This window comes from Giraffa tippelskirchi, chromosome 11 (assembly GCF_054371585.1).
Source record: "Giraffa tippelskirchi isolate mGirTip1 chromosome 11, T2T-mGirTip1v1.2.pri, whole genome shotgun sequence".
NCBI lineage: Eukaryota > Metazoa > Chordata > Mammalia > Artiodactyla > Giraffidae > Giraffa > Giraffa tippelskirchi.
In genome coordinates, this window is record NC_137285.1 from 58,183,442 (window position 1) to 58,198,546 (window position 15,105).

The window sequence follows — 15,105 nt, forward strand, 5'->3', positions numbered from 1 at the left end:
AACACCCAGATCGATTTGTCAACTTCTCTTTAAGTGTGAAGGGTCTGCAGAAAGCATACATTTTGCCATTTTGGCTCATATGCTATTCTGAATTTACTGGCCTTCTCCGAATTTTGATGAAAATTTTCTGATTTCCTATACATTCCAAATGCCGTATATCTACTCTGCTTACAGATTACAAAATATTGAGACAGATTACAAAGGAAGCTGTGAATTTTCTACTCTGGAGGCATTTAGAAGTAGGATTTCCTCTGAGCTGGAATGGCAAAGGCAGAGGTCTGTAAGTGGGGTGATGGAGTAGGGTTATCTATCGGTTTGTGTAGCCTTTAAAATAAATAGTTACTTTGCAAAGGGGAAATGAGATCAGGAAAAAGAAATTCCCAATATAGCCTGATGAATCAGTGGGTGATAAAATACATTGGAACTTCAAAATCCAGCCTTTTATGTTTTCTTTGGAAAAGTTGCCCCTCAGTCAGAAACCAGGTATCACATAAAAGAGGAAATTCAGCAGTGTTTGTCTTCAAGAGTGGCAATAAAGAATAAAGATTAAAAGAATAGACCCTGGACCCAGACTTAGCCTGGGTTTGAATCCTAGCTCTTCCTCCAACTAGCTGTGGGATTATGGGTCAATTACATAAACTCTGGACTTCAGTTTCATCACCTATAAAATAATACAACTTACCTTATATGGTTGTTATGGGGATTAATAACCTAACTCTTGCTTATAGTAAACAATGAACGTTAGCTATGATATTTTTACATCCCCTTAATCCTAAACCATATACACCCACTCACTCTTCTACCCATATTCTTTAGCACACTCCAAGCTTGGCTTCTGACCTTATTTGATCACTTTTTTTTTTGGTATTTTCCTCACTGGGCTATTTGATATTCAGGACTGACTACTTGACTTCCTCCCATTAACATCCAGAAAGATTTTCTTCTACTATTTCAAGCTTTGCTTCGAAAAACACGTTACTCTTGTGACCTGTAACCCAGTGTTTATGTCATAACTTTGACCTTTCCATAAATTCTTTGGGTGTTTTTGCTACTTGAAGAAATAATTTCCCTTAAATGGTGTGGAAGAGACAGTGCTATGAGTTTGCCAAATTCAATTTCATTTGTCTCTTTCCAAGTGGACAGGAAGGCTACATAGCTCAGGCTCCCTTGCACTTAGGTTGAGTCCATATGCCTGGGTCTGCATCCTAGTGTTTTGGTGAAAGTGATGTGCTCACTGGTTATAAAACTCATGAATGATTGTCTCAGCTCTCACTTCCCTTACTATTAATGCCTGGGAGGCCTCAAGTTTGGGATGGCAACATCACAGAATGGAAGGAGACTAGATCTCTGAATCATCTTGTGGATGAAAGCTACCAAGGATAGTTGCCAAACTGCATTGGACTGTGATGCAACTGATAAATATATCTTTATTCTGTGTACTTCATGAGATTTTGGTACATTGCCCTGATTAACTCAGATGGTACTGAGTAAGAATATTTGTACAGAATATAAGCCTATAGTTAATAGTATTATAGTAAGTTTGAATGTGTTTGTATCCTAATGGTTCCTATATTCAAGATTACCAGATTCATCATGAAGTTTAGGCAGCTAGCTGAGCAGAATGTTGTAGAGAAAAGAATATGGATGGGAATCCCACTGAAAGTGTTAGTCGCTCAGTCGTGTCTGACTCTTTGCGGACCCATGCACTGTAGCCTGCCAAGCTCCTAAGTCTATGGAATTTTCCAGGCAAGAATACTGGAGTGGGTTGCCATTCCCTTCTCCAGGGTAGCTTCCCAACATAGGGATTGAACCCAGATCTCCTGCACTGGGGGCAGATTCTTTACTGTCTGAGCCACCAGGGAATCCCACTGAACCAGATTCAAATTATGTCTCAAATACTTATTACCTTGATTTTAATGTGTTCTTTCATTGCAATCCAAATGGTACTTTCTTTCTAGTAGCGTTATGGGGTAAATAAACTAAACCCTATTAGGGAATTGTTTTTCATCCCTTTTCAGTATTCCAATATTTCCAATCCAGTGTTAAGTTTCTGTGATTCTCCATTCTAAACTGATTTTCATAAATTTGACTTTACAGGAGCAACAAAAGGAGTAACAATTAGGTCTAGACAAAGTATATATATTTAAGTGAAAGTGAAAGTTGCTCAGTCATGTCCAACTCTTTGAGACCCCATGGACTACACAGTCCATGGAATTTTCCAGGCCAGAATACTGGAGTGGGTAGCCTTTCCCTTCTGCAGTGGTTCTTCCCAACCCAGGGATTGAACCCAGGTCTCTCGCATTGCAGGTGGATTCTTTACCAGCTGAGCCACAAGGGAAGCCCAAAAATACTGAGTGGGTAGCGTATCCCTTCTCCAGCGGATCTTCCTGACCCAGGAATTGAACTGGGCTCTCCTGCATTGCAGGCAGATTCTTTACCAACTGAGCAATCAGGGAAGCCCATATATATTCTTAATGTGTGCCCAAATAAAAGAAAAGCACTACAAGTTTTTGTGTGTGTTGAAAATAGTGCTTAGCAGAGAACAATTTCCTCTTTATTTAGTGCATTATTCAGAGAGTTCCCAAGTCAGAGAACGCCTATGCCATGTGCCATAGCACAATTTTGAAAATACTGTATTTAATTAAAACGGGAATTTCTGAAAATGATTACTATAGAATTTATCTTTCCAAACCTCAAACAGCATTTTTGACCCATGCAATATTTATGAGTTAATTTTGCTTTTCCCCAATCTCATCTTAACAACTGGAAGAATATTCTCTAATTCAAATTATTGAGGGTGGACCACTGGTAGAACACACACCAGCAAAGACAGAGATAACTAGTAACCACTTGTTTTTTAACCTGTTTTCACACAAAGCCACGTGCACACACAATATAAACAGACTTCAAAGGTACACCCACAAGAGCTGCCATTGTTACTCGCTGCTTAATAATTTTAAAACTGTTTAGAATTTATGGCATATACTTGGCAGCTTTTTAATTAAAAAAACAAGCTAACACATCACTTATTAAGTTAAGTTAAAAGACACATATGGCGAAATTTCACATTAGACACCATAGACAAGAGAGTTAACAATTCAACAGGCATTATTACATTGGAAGTTTACAGAATTTTGAATCCACGTTGGGCAGTAATGTCTTTAAAAAATCAATATTGCAACAAACTAAGCTCTTTGTGGTGCAGCTTGCCTTTTATAAAATTAGTAAGCTTTTCCTTTCAATTGTCAAATAGATGGCCCTGTAAATGGATAGACAAGGCATTGCTCTCTCAGACTTCTTTGCCTTTCTGATCTTCGCTCACAATTCCTTTTCTCTTTATTCTCATCACGTTGTTGTTGTTGTTGTTCAATTGCTAAGCGGTGTCTGACTCTTTTCAACCCCATGGACTGCAGCGCACCAGGCTCCTCTGTCCTCTGCAATCTCCTGGAGATTGCTCACATTCATGTGCATTGAGTTGGTGACGGTATCTAACCATCTCATCTTCCCACCCTTTAATTTCCCTCAAATCTCTACCCTAAGATCTCTGCTTTCTCACTACCACTCTCCTAACAGGTAGTTACATTTTTACATAGAATTTGGTTCTAAAGTCAATGATCAAGATGGAAAATTATACCTCAAAAATCTCTTAATTCACTTGGAAAGTACAACATATATGGCCCTTTCAATGTGCATTCGAAGCTACGATAGCATCCAACTCAGCCAGTTTTTCCTCCAGCGTCAGAACAGATTGCTGTTTTCTCAGCTAAACACCTGATGAAGGAATTGGCTTGCATTTAGGGGCCGTGTTGTATGAAAAAAAAAAATGTATCTTTAAACACTTGAATCACACTCAGTATGGTGAGCTGCTCATACTCTGAGAGCGATTCAGGAACTGAGACCAACCGAAGGAACATCAGATTCACATCTCCCTTCCTGCGCGCCTCTGGGGCATATGCTCTAGTGGAACGTGGGACAGAATCACCCACACTATTTACATTCTTCTCTTTCTCTCTTTCTCTTTCTGGCAGAGAAAGTAGAGTTGAGTATGGATGAGAACTTTATATGTATTAAGGAAAAATTCTATTCAAAACCACAACTTCTTCTGAGAAGGGCAGCTCACGTTAAAGATTTCAGGGTCTCTGTTGTTCTTGAATGTGGTAGTGAGAATTGGGGGCTCCTTCATTAAAAGAAGGGGACTGTCTCATGAGTTGTGTTCATTCAAAGATGGGGGAGACTTGGAGTCTGGGATATGGAGGCTGGAGAGAACTGATTTGCTCTATACGGTGGTTTTCCAACCTTGGTTCTATGAACACTTTTGGATTGGATAGTCCTCTGTTGTGGGGTCTTTCCCACACAATGTAGGAGTATAGCCGTATTTAGCAGTGTGGCCATCCTCAACCCACTAGGTGCCTCTAGTAACCACCTCCTACGCCAAGTAGTGAAAACCAAAAATGTCTCCAGACATTACCGAATCATCCCTGAGGAGCAAAGCCACCCGTGACTGAGAAATGTTACTCTATATAATAAAATGGGAAGAGCTTGAAATCTTGCCTGCAAGAAGCGAACAGGAAACATGGGCGGTCGGGTGTGGGGATGGGAGCAGCCTTCTAGATCGTTCAAGGCTGGACATTCTGTGAGGTGCAACGGCCTCTCAAAAATGCTTAGCTGTCGATGGCTGAAGGCTTTTAAAAATCTGACATGTCTAAAATCTCCTTTGAATCTATTTTCTGTTATAGGAACGCAACACCCTTCTGTTTCCCCAAACCTTCAACAAGATGGATTGTGGATAGGAACACCGTGTGAAAGCAGTTAGCTTGGAGCCCTCAAAGAAAACAATGAGTTCCTTAGCTGGGCTGATGCAGCGTGGTGGAACAGGGACAGCTCATGTGGAAAGGTTACTTAATTCAGAGGAAAAGGCATCTTAGAACCAAGGTAAGTGTATTCACCTGGATTGTGCAAAAATCTCTGGACTTCCATAAAGAGTGGATGGTTGGTTTGAACCGCTCTCATGTGGATCCGAAGTGGCAAGAACTTCTCTGTGGCACCATTTCTGATACTCTGAAGGTTATGACCTGTGAGTTCCATGCACTGCACAGAGGCACCACCAGCTCTGGCAAAGGTTGGTGTGAGGTGCTCTCCTCCTCTCCTGTGCGTCTCCGAGGATTAGGATTAGAATCCGGGACCCTCCAAATTGGAAGGTGATCACTTCTCATCATGAGGATGGTCTTTACGATGTTATGTAAATCTGCCCCAGGACACTGCTAATTTCTCTTCTCCCTCATCCTCAAAATCTCAGTCTGTTTGGCTTCTCCATTGTACCTGCTCCTCTCTTAACCTACCATGATGTCCCCTACGTTTTTTAAAATTTTAAATTTTGTGATGTGAACCATTTTTAATTGAATTTGTTACAACATTGCTTCTGTTTAACGCTTTGGTTTTTAGGCCAAGAGTCATGTGAGATCTTAGCTTCCCAACCAGGGTTTGAACTGGTACCCCTTACATTGGAAGGTGAGGTCGTAACCACTGGACAACTGGGGAAGTCCCACCACACATTTTTTTCTAAACAAGTTTCAGTGTAGCTCTTTGTCACCTTCCCAAGGCTATCTCACTATATAGGTGTGAGTTTGGAAATATTCCCCGCCTTGTGGTCCTCTCTCCTTTTAGGATCAAGTCCATCCTGTCAGATATAAACTGTTTTCACCAGATATTCTTCTCTTTATCACTTCTATGCTCCTCTAGTCTCAAGCAGCTCCTCCCTATAGAAAGCCTTTCATTGCCATGTTTTCAGGTCTTAATTTGATCTATTGCATTCTACTTCAAAATATCAGTTCAACAATACTATTTCTTATAGTATGAAACTCTGAACTCCTAGAAGTTCCTCTTTAGTGGCATTTATTATTTTCTACCCACAGTTATTTGCATATATAATATCTTTATTCCTAGACTAAGAGCTCCCTGAAAACAGCAACTATGTCTTAATAGTTGGTTCATAACCACTGTTAAGTAATTGATTTTATTTTTTCCCATCCCCCCCACCCCCCAATTTAAGGTGGCTTGCTGCTGCTAAGTCGCTTCAGTCATGTCCGACTCTGTGCGACCCCATAGATGGCAGCCCACCAGGCTCCGCCGTCCCTGGGATTCTCCAGGCAAGAATACTGGAGTGGATTGCCATTACCTTCTCCAGTGCATGAAAGGGAAAAGTGAAAGTGAAGTCTCACAGTCATATCTGACTCTTAGCAACCCCGTGGACTGTAGCCTACCAGGCTCCTCTGTCCATGGGATTTTCCAGGCAAGAGTACTGGAGTGGGGTGCCATTGCCTTCTCCGTAAGGTGGCTTAGAAGGACACAAAATACTGGCTAATGACTTAAATTAGAAGAAAATGAGAAAAAATAAGAGAGGTTTAGTAAAAAATTAAGAATAGTAGGTTATAAATCAATGCTGGCTAAAAAAAAAAAAAAAAAAAAAAAATCAATTTTCTTTATGTAAGACCTGCCAGTGAGTTCAACCTTAGACACAAACTGTATTTGCTTCTTCACTCAAAACTCTCCCAGTGGTGATGTCCATGCCTCACCCTCCATATTTACTCCATACTCCCCGGCCTCTGACTTCCAGCCACATCTGGCCATGCTTTGTTATGTGCTCTATTAGAAATTGCCATCTTCTTCCACAAGCTAACCTTCCTGACCACAGGGCTGGTTCTAGGCATGGGTAATTATTTCAAGCCAAGCCAAATAGAATCCTTCTCTTGGTTTCTGGAGCTGGAACAAGAGGTAAGAGTTTTTTCTCCATGGATGGGAAAGCAGGAATTTGCTGAATCACCACAATCCCTGGGTAGAGAAAGCTGATTTTCAAGAGAAGAAATTAAAGCCAACCTCTAGAAAGAAGCAAAGCTCACAAACAGAATTCTGATTGCATTTGAACCCCTGGTTCTTTTTTCTGAGACCCCCTGCCCACAAAGTTTCCTTCATTGCCTGCCTTCCAAAAAGCATTTGTTAGAGTGTCTTTTGATTTTTATTGGAAAGAGGCCAAACCCTTGAGTCTGACACTCCAGCATTTCCAGCACCCAGTCAGCCTTATCTTGTTTCTAAATTCTCAGTTGAGAGCTGCCTTCTTCCAGATGCCAGGCTCTTTCTTCCCTCTGTGATTTTCCTACAGTTATTTCCTTACCTTGAATGACCTCTTGCCTCCTCTCTCTGCAGTACTAATTCAGGTCTCTCTTCAAGGTCCACTTCAAGATCTATCTCCTCCATTAAAACCCTACTTGATTGATCTTTCCCTTCTCTGAACTACTGTAGCCCTTATTTACCCAGCTTTTGCCATGCTGTCTGAAACATATTTATTTCTCTGCCTTTGTTCTCACTTGCGTTTTCTGCATCAGAGGATTGTTGGTTTGGCTTATTACTTATGCATTTGGTGACTCAGATAGTAAAGAATCTGCCTGCAATGCAGGAGACCCGGGTTTGATCCCTGGGTTGGGAAGATTCCCTGGAGAAGAGAATAGCTATGCGCTCCAGTATCCTTGCCTGGAGAATCTCATGGACAGAGGAGCCTAGTGGGCTACAGTCCATGGGGTTGCAAAGAGTCAGACATGACTGAGCGACTAACACATAAACATAAGAAATGCTAGGGCTTCCTTGGTGGCTCCAGTGGTAAAGATTCTACCTGCAATGCAGGAGACCCAGGTTTGATCCCTGGATTGTGAAGATCCCCTGGAGAAGGGAATGGCAACCCACTCCAGTATTCTTGCCTGGAGAATTCCATGGACAGAGGAGTCTGGTCGACCACAGTCCATAGGGTCACAAAGAGTCAGACACAACTGAGAGATTAAAACACACACACACACACACAAACACACACACAAGAATTGCTATCTTCCCCTTTGTTTGTTGGTACTTTGATTTGTTTGGGTACGATAATTTGGGGCAAGAATTGAGGGAGCATTGAATTGATCTACATGAAAAGAGTGCTGAATATGAGGCTATAGCAAGGAATTCAGGAAAGGAGAAATGAGGGGCAGAGAGGGAAGACCAGGAGGGAGGCATTAGCAGTGAAGAGAAGGTTGTGTATAGTCCACTGTGATCATTCTCCATGATCCTCAGTTGCCCAGGAAGTTAAAATACACTCATCAAATGCTTAAAGAGCAAGTGTAGCTGATAAAAATTAGTGAAGGGGTAGCGTTTTGGGTATAGATTATCAAGGGGTAGGGAACAGAAGCAGCACACACGGATGCAGATGCTGTAGGCAGAGGGGTCTTGAGAGGATTTTCATGACGCCCTGGGGATTTGAAGAAAGCAAAACAGTTTTGACATCCAACTTGGTCTGGATTTGGGGGTTCAAGCCAAAGGATAAAAGGTCCCAGTCAACATCTGGGCTATGAACGTTTATTAATTTAGGGTTAAACGTATCAGTCTTGCCTCCCACATTGTGATTGTAAGTTTCCTAAGTAGGGGCCATGGTGTTTTCTGCCTCAGATGCTGTCAGACTCTGTCAGGCTCAGGGAGCTGTTTTTCTACACCTCTCCTCTCTTCACTTTCCAATGCTTCCTCCATAGCAATGTTAGGCTAATGACTCTTACAATTTTGCTTTTATCATATTGGCTACCTGATCTAAGAAAAAAGGAGAAGAAGGAAAAGAAGGAGGAGGAAGAGGACGATAGTCTATAATTGGTCTCTGCAGCCATTTTAAACTTCTCCGCTGGTGATCAAACTCCTCCCTTATCTGGCCTCATCTGATTTGCCCAAACACACCTTCTCTTATCCAGCACAATTCTCTGAGGAATGTTGAGGAGTCCTGTCTACTCATATCACATGTCTTTTTTTTTTTTTTTAATGCTGCTGTTCTCACCTATGACACTCTCTACATTCCTACGTTTCAGGATCTGCTTGTCCTCAAATTCCAGTGCAAGACCCAGTTCCATCAGGAAATCTGTTATGACTTTCAATCAATCTGCAGTTATCTTTCTTCTCACACTAATTGCATTGATAATTTGGACCATGCTACAGAGCACTGATTAACGGTCTAGTAATCTTACGATGGTTAATCTTCTCATAAGCATCTTAAGTTTTGAAAGAATGGTGATAATTTTTATACAATGGGTGCTTGAAAAGTGAAAGCCAGTCGTATCTGACTCTTTGTGACACCATGGACTATACAAGTCCATGGAATTCTCCAGGCAAGAATACTGGAGTGGGTGGGTAGCCTATCCCTTCTCCAGTGGATCTTCCCGACCCAGGAATCAAACCAGGGTCTCCTGCATTGCAGATGGATTCTTTACCAACTGAGCTATAAGGGAAGCCCTCAGGTGCTTAGTACTAAATAAGCATTTAAGATATCCCTCCTCTAAGTGGATTCACAAAAGGCAAAAGTTTTATTTGATTTCCTATTCTTTCCCCTGAAGCTCCAATACTTAGGCCACCTGATGCAAAAAGCTGACTCACTGAAAAAAAATCCTGATGCTGGGAAAGATTGAAGGCAAAAGGAGAAGGGGGCGGCAGAGGATGAGATGGTTAGATAGCATCACTGACTCAATGGACATGAATTTGAGAAAATTCTGGGAGATAATGGAGGACAGAGGAGCCTGGAGTGCTACAGTCTATGGGATTGCAAAGAGTCGGACTTAGCAATTGAACAACAACAAATTCTTCCCCCAGTGTCAGAACATTGGAAAAGAGTAAGTACTCAACAAATATTTGTTTAATGAATGAATGAATATCAGTCTGCCAATCTTTAAGGCTTCCAGCAGGGAAGACCAATCTTTTTACTTTGTCTTTCTCACCTAATGTTTAAGGCCTTTTCATAATTCTTTTGAATCTAATAACTGTACTTTTTTTGTTGGATTTCTCAGTCTTTTAGATAATTTCACATGGTGCTACCTAGCTCCTTTACTATGGAATCCATCATTCTGAAAGCACTGCATTTATTTCAAATCACATTTTTGCCAAATTTAATCTATTTATACGGAAAGAGAAAACAGGGCAGCAATGCATATGCGTCGCTTACTCCATCACTTCCAGGCTCTTTTGCGTGTATCACAATATTGAAAAGGTGGGACTTGAGCATATATATGGTAAAATGAATCTCTCTAAAGATATAAAGATATATCATTCATAAAGTACGTCATTTTTATAAATGGAAATACTCAACATCATACACATATCATTTATCCCCAATTAATGTATTAAAATGTGATGCAATTCCCATAAAAATCCCAACAGAGAATTTTTTCTGGTGGAAGTTAGCAGGCTGAGTCTAAAATTCACTTGGTGTAAAAGGCTGAGAATAGCAAAGGTAATTTTAAAGAAGAGCAAAGGAAAGGGACTAGACTTTTCAGATATCAAGATTTGTTGTAAGACCATAGTAATGAAATCAGAATGATGTTAGTCCAGGAATAGACCAATAGACTGAACAGAACAGAGGGGTCCCCACCTTTCACACACACACACAGAAATGGCATTGCAAGTTAGTGTGAATATCAATTTGTGAAACGATGTTGGGACAATTGATTGATCATATGAAACTAGAAGTATATTCACTATATCAAAACTGAAATAAATTCCATGTGGATAAACAGGTCACTATGTAAAAAGCAAAAGCAACAGTACTTTCAAGAAAAATACAAAATATTTTTAAGACGTGATGGGGGAAATTTTTTCTAAATAACACAGATAATGCACAGGTCACAAAGAAGATAAATAAATTTGAATGTATTCAAATTTGAGGCTTTTTTATGGAAAAAAAAAAAGACGAAATTAAAAGGCAAGTCACAAAGTGGGGAAAGATATTTCAAGTCATATATCTGACAAAGAATGATATCAGAAATGTACATTTTAAAGCTCAATTAGAGAAAGATCAGGCTGGCAAAGAGATAAATAGGTGATTACAGAAAAAAATGGCCACCTAAGGTCAACTCTATTAGTATTCAGGGAAATACAACATCTAAGAGAAGGCACATACTCTATTTTATTGTAACTCTTCTTTTGGCATATATATACATATACATGTGTATACATACACACACACACATATGTGTGTATTTGTATGTGAGCTGCTCAGTCATGTCCGACTCTTTCGGACCCCATGGACTGTATGTAGCCCATCAGGCTCCACTGTCCATGGAATTCTTCAGGCAAAAATACTGGAGTGGGTTGCCATGCCCTCCACCAGGGGATCTTTCCAACCTAGGGATCAAACCTGGGTCTTCTACATTGCAAGCAGCCTCTTTACTATCTGAGCCACCTGGGAAGCCATATATATAGATTATATATATATGTATAATCTATAAATATGAAGCTCTTGTGTATGTGAACAAGTATATATGTACAAAGACTATCAGCAAAATTATAATTATAAAAATTAGAAAAAACCCAAATTTTCATTTATAGGGGAATAAATAAGTATATGTGGTATTTTCCAAAAATCAGTTAAAATAAATAGATTAGGGCTATGTGAGTCAATGTTATATGCCTTAAAAACATAATTTGAAGGGAAAAAAGCAAATTACAGAATATAATGCAATACTATTTACCTAAAGTTTAAAAATACACAAAACAATATTTCATATTATTCCAAGACATATATTGTATAGTATAGTTGGCCCAGTTCCCCATAAAGCAGGTTCTGAGATAGTGATCACCCAACAGGAGGCTCTTTAGGGAGTGCCTTTGGGAACACTTTTTTTTAAGATTTTTTTTTTTTTTGATGTGGACCATTTTAAAAGTCTTTATTGAGTTTGCTACAATATCATTTTTGTTTTATGTTTAGGTTTTTTGGCTACAAGGAATGTGAGATCTTAGTTCCACCATCAGAAATCAAACATGTGTCCCTGCACTGGGAGGGAAAGTCTTAACCCCTGGACCGCTAGGGAAGTGCCTGGGAACATCTTTTGGGAAGGAAGTGTAGGATGCAGGACTGGGCAGAGGGAGGGTTTGGGCATGATGGCGGGGGGGCAAGATGGGGTCTTAATAATGGCCTCTGTCAACCCCTCTGAAAGCCTGTGAAGCTGGACTTGCTCCTCAGAATTATCCTGAGTTGGGGTGAGGGCCCTGGCTTTCCCACACCTGCAATGGCAAGTCCCTGGATGTGGGAAAGGTGCCTGACCTTGGGGTAGGCAGATGTCCTCAGTCTCTGTGCAGTCATTAGAATGTTCACATGAATATTCTGAGTTTCTTCTCTTAGAAGTATGGTAACACTATGCATCCACATGGCCTTTGACTTAGGTATGTAACATGCTTTGGCCAATGGAATGTGAGCAGAAGTGGTAAGAGAACAACTTCTGAGTGGAAACTCTTAAGAGTGCACATGTGATTCTCCCAAGTCCCTCCCTCTTCCACTGCAGTCTGGGACATTCTAGATCTATGGAAGCCCTTTCACCTGCATGTCTGGGTTGCTGCCAATGTGGAGCAGTGCCTTCAGCTGTCATGTAACTGGCACCAGGCATAAATGAAAAATATACTCTCTCTGTTCTTAATCAATAATACATTGGGTTGTTTTTTTTTGTCACTGATGTACAATAACCTAGGTATCCTGACTGATACTATCTCTTGATTCCAAGTATCACTCTTGCCATCTTTGATCTCTCCTTTTCTTGCCGCACCATCTTTACTTAATTGTCTTCCTTGTGCTGATTCCTAGATTAGGGTTTCACAAAAATGAAAGTGTTCTTCAGAAAACTTGTCATAGTCATGTGAGCTGCTCTCCAAAATCATGGTTTTTATGGTCAACTAGGTAGGAAACCACATACTTTATCACTCTCTCAGGGACTTATAATTGCTCATTAGCATATTACATTTCCAGAACAGTCTTTCCATAAAGAAACCTGCTTTAACTAATTTTAATCTTCCATTTCACAAACTCATTTGACTATGGAACCCTAAAAATAAAATCTATTAACATCTGAACACATTTTTGGAAACTCTGCCCTAAGCAATCTTCCTTCTTTCCATGCCAAATTAAACACATCCAGCGGGTCTACTTGGAAATGAAGAGAAAGGAGCTGGATTGGTTCAAGAGCAGAAAACCTTTCTACAAGCCTTTCTCTCTAATAGAGAAAGAGCAAAACTTTCATTTGCCTTCAAGATCAGTTAACACACAGATCATATCTATAGACTGGAAAACACAAATATGCAATCCTTTATCACATAAACCACCTAAGGCTGACAGTGTGTTTGCAAAATAATATGCAGACACGTAGAAAGCAGAACAATATAAGTACATAATCACTGTCAAATGAGTGGGTATAGACAGAACCTTAAGGATGTCTAAAATCACACCATGAGTGAGGGCCAGACTTGGGGTCTACACCCCATGTTTTGGATCCAAGAATCAAGGATTCACTGAGTCATGGAAGACTCACTCTTTGATAACATTCTGAATCTCTTACCTGAAGTGTGATATCAAAGAACTTAAATCTTAGGCATATACAATTAGAGTGATTAGCATTTCTGTACATTTCCATCATGGTGTCAGAAAACAAAAGAATACTTGCCAGTTTTCCAATCTGGCAAAGTTCAAAAAATGCCTGCCTGCCTGCCTGTCTTGTCAATGCAGCAAATGATAGCTTGTTGGCTGAGAAAATGGCCCACTCAGAATGAGGAGGCAGGGCAGACGGCTGCCTGTGCCTTTATAATTTTCTTTCTTACAGAATTTAAAGAAGTTAAGGAACTACTTCTCTTGAATGAAAACTCCATATTTTAATAAATTAGAGTGGTTAACAACCTGGAATGGATGGAGCAGAATGTTACATAATTTCTAACCTCCTCTTCTTCCTTTGTATGTGTTCTGAATGAAAAGGAAACTATTTTAGCAGACAGGAAGAATAGACAAAAACTTTAAAAGAAACACCAAATTAACCAAAGTCTTGCTTTTGCCTACACACAGATAGATTGAGATAGGATTAAAATTCACAATGTAATGATTTAGAGACTCAGAACCCAGATATTTTGAGAGTTGATGGCTCAGCAAAAACACAGATTACTTTTAGACCCAATCTATTATTTATTATTTCAATGTATAAAAAATGCACCCAATGCATCTTTGGGATGAAGAGTTCAAAGTCATTGTGATTGTTTAGTTGCCTTATCTTTGGCATAGAGAAATCTGCATATTTTATGTTGGCCTGAAGTTGTTTACCATACAAGACTGTCACGTCATAAAAACCAAAAGTTAATTTTCAAGAATAAAATTCACAGTATCATCATAAATATATTAATTACTTTTAGTGAAAGTCACTCAGTCGTATCTGACTCTTTGTGACCCCATGGATTATACAGTCCATGGAATTCTCCAGGCCAGAATACTGGAGTGGGTAGCTGTTCCCTTCTCCAGGGGATCTTCCCAACCCAGCGATCGAACCCAGGTTTCCCACATTGCAGGCAGATTCTTTACCATCTGAACCACCAGGGAAGTCCAATTACTTTTAAGCTACATATAAAATAAATGTAAACCCATGGCTGATTCATGTCAATGTATGGCAAAAACCACTACAATATTGTAAAGTAATTAGCCCCCAACTAACATAAATAAATTTATTAAAAAAAAAAAATCCCATCAATAAGAGTTTTAATTAAATAATGAGGGATGGCTGCTGAGATTTTGAGCAGGCATTATTTTGATCACTATAGTTGATCATTTCTATTGCCTTCAAAGCAGAGTAAAAAAAACCCTCTGCAGGATAAAGCCTGAACTCCATTATTGTAAACTGAAGTAATTAACGCCCTTCAGTGTGGTTATCTGTGCTTACATTAAATTACCATTTCTAACACCTTCTTTCGTCCTTTCTCCAGTGCTCTCCCCCAACCCCCAGCTTCCAAAAGTCTTTGGTCTGCTTAGCAGACCAGTTTTCCAATTTGGTCCATCTGTAACGCAAGAATCCTGGGTTCAGTCCCTGGGTTGAGAAGATCCCCTGGAGAAGGAAATGGTAGCCCACTCCAGCATTCTCGCGTGGGAAAGCCCATTGACAGAGGAGCCTGGCGGGCTACAGTCCATGGGGTCTCAACCAGACAGGACTGAACAACCAACATTTTCACTCTCACTTTCCAGTTTGAAAAAAGAGCAAGTGGTTATGCTGAGCTCAAAAGTTTCCCATTTTACTTTCGTTGGAGATTAGT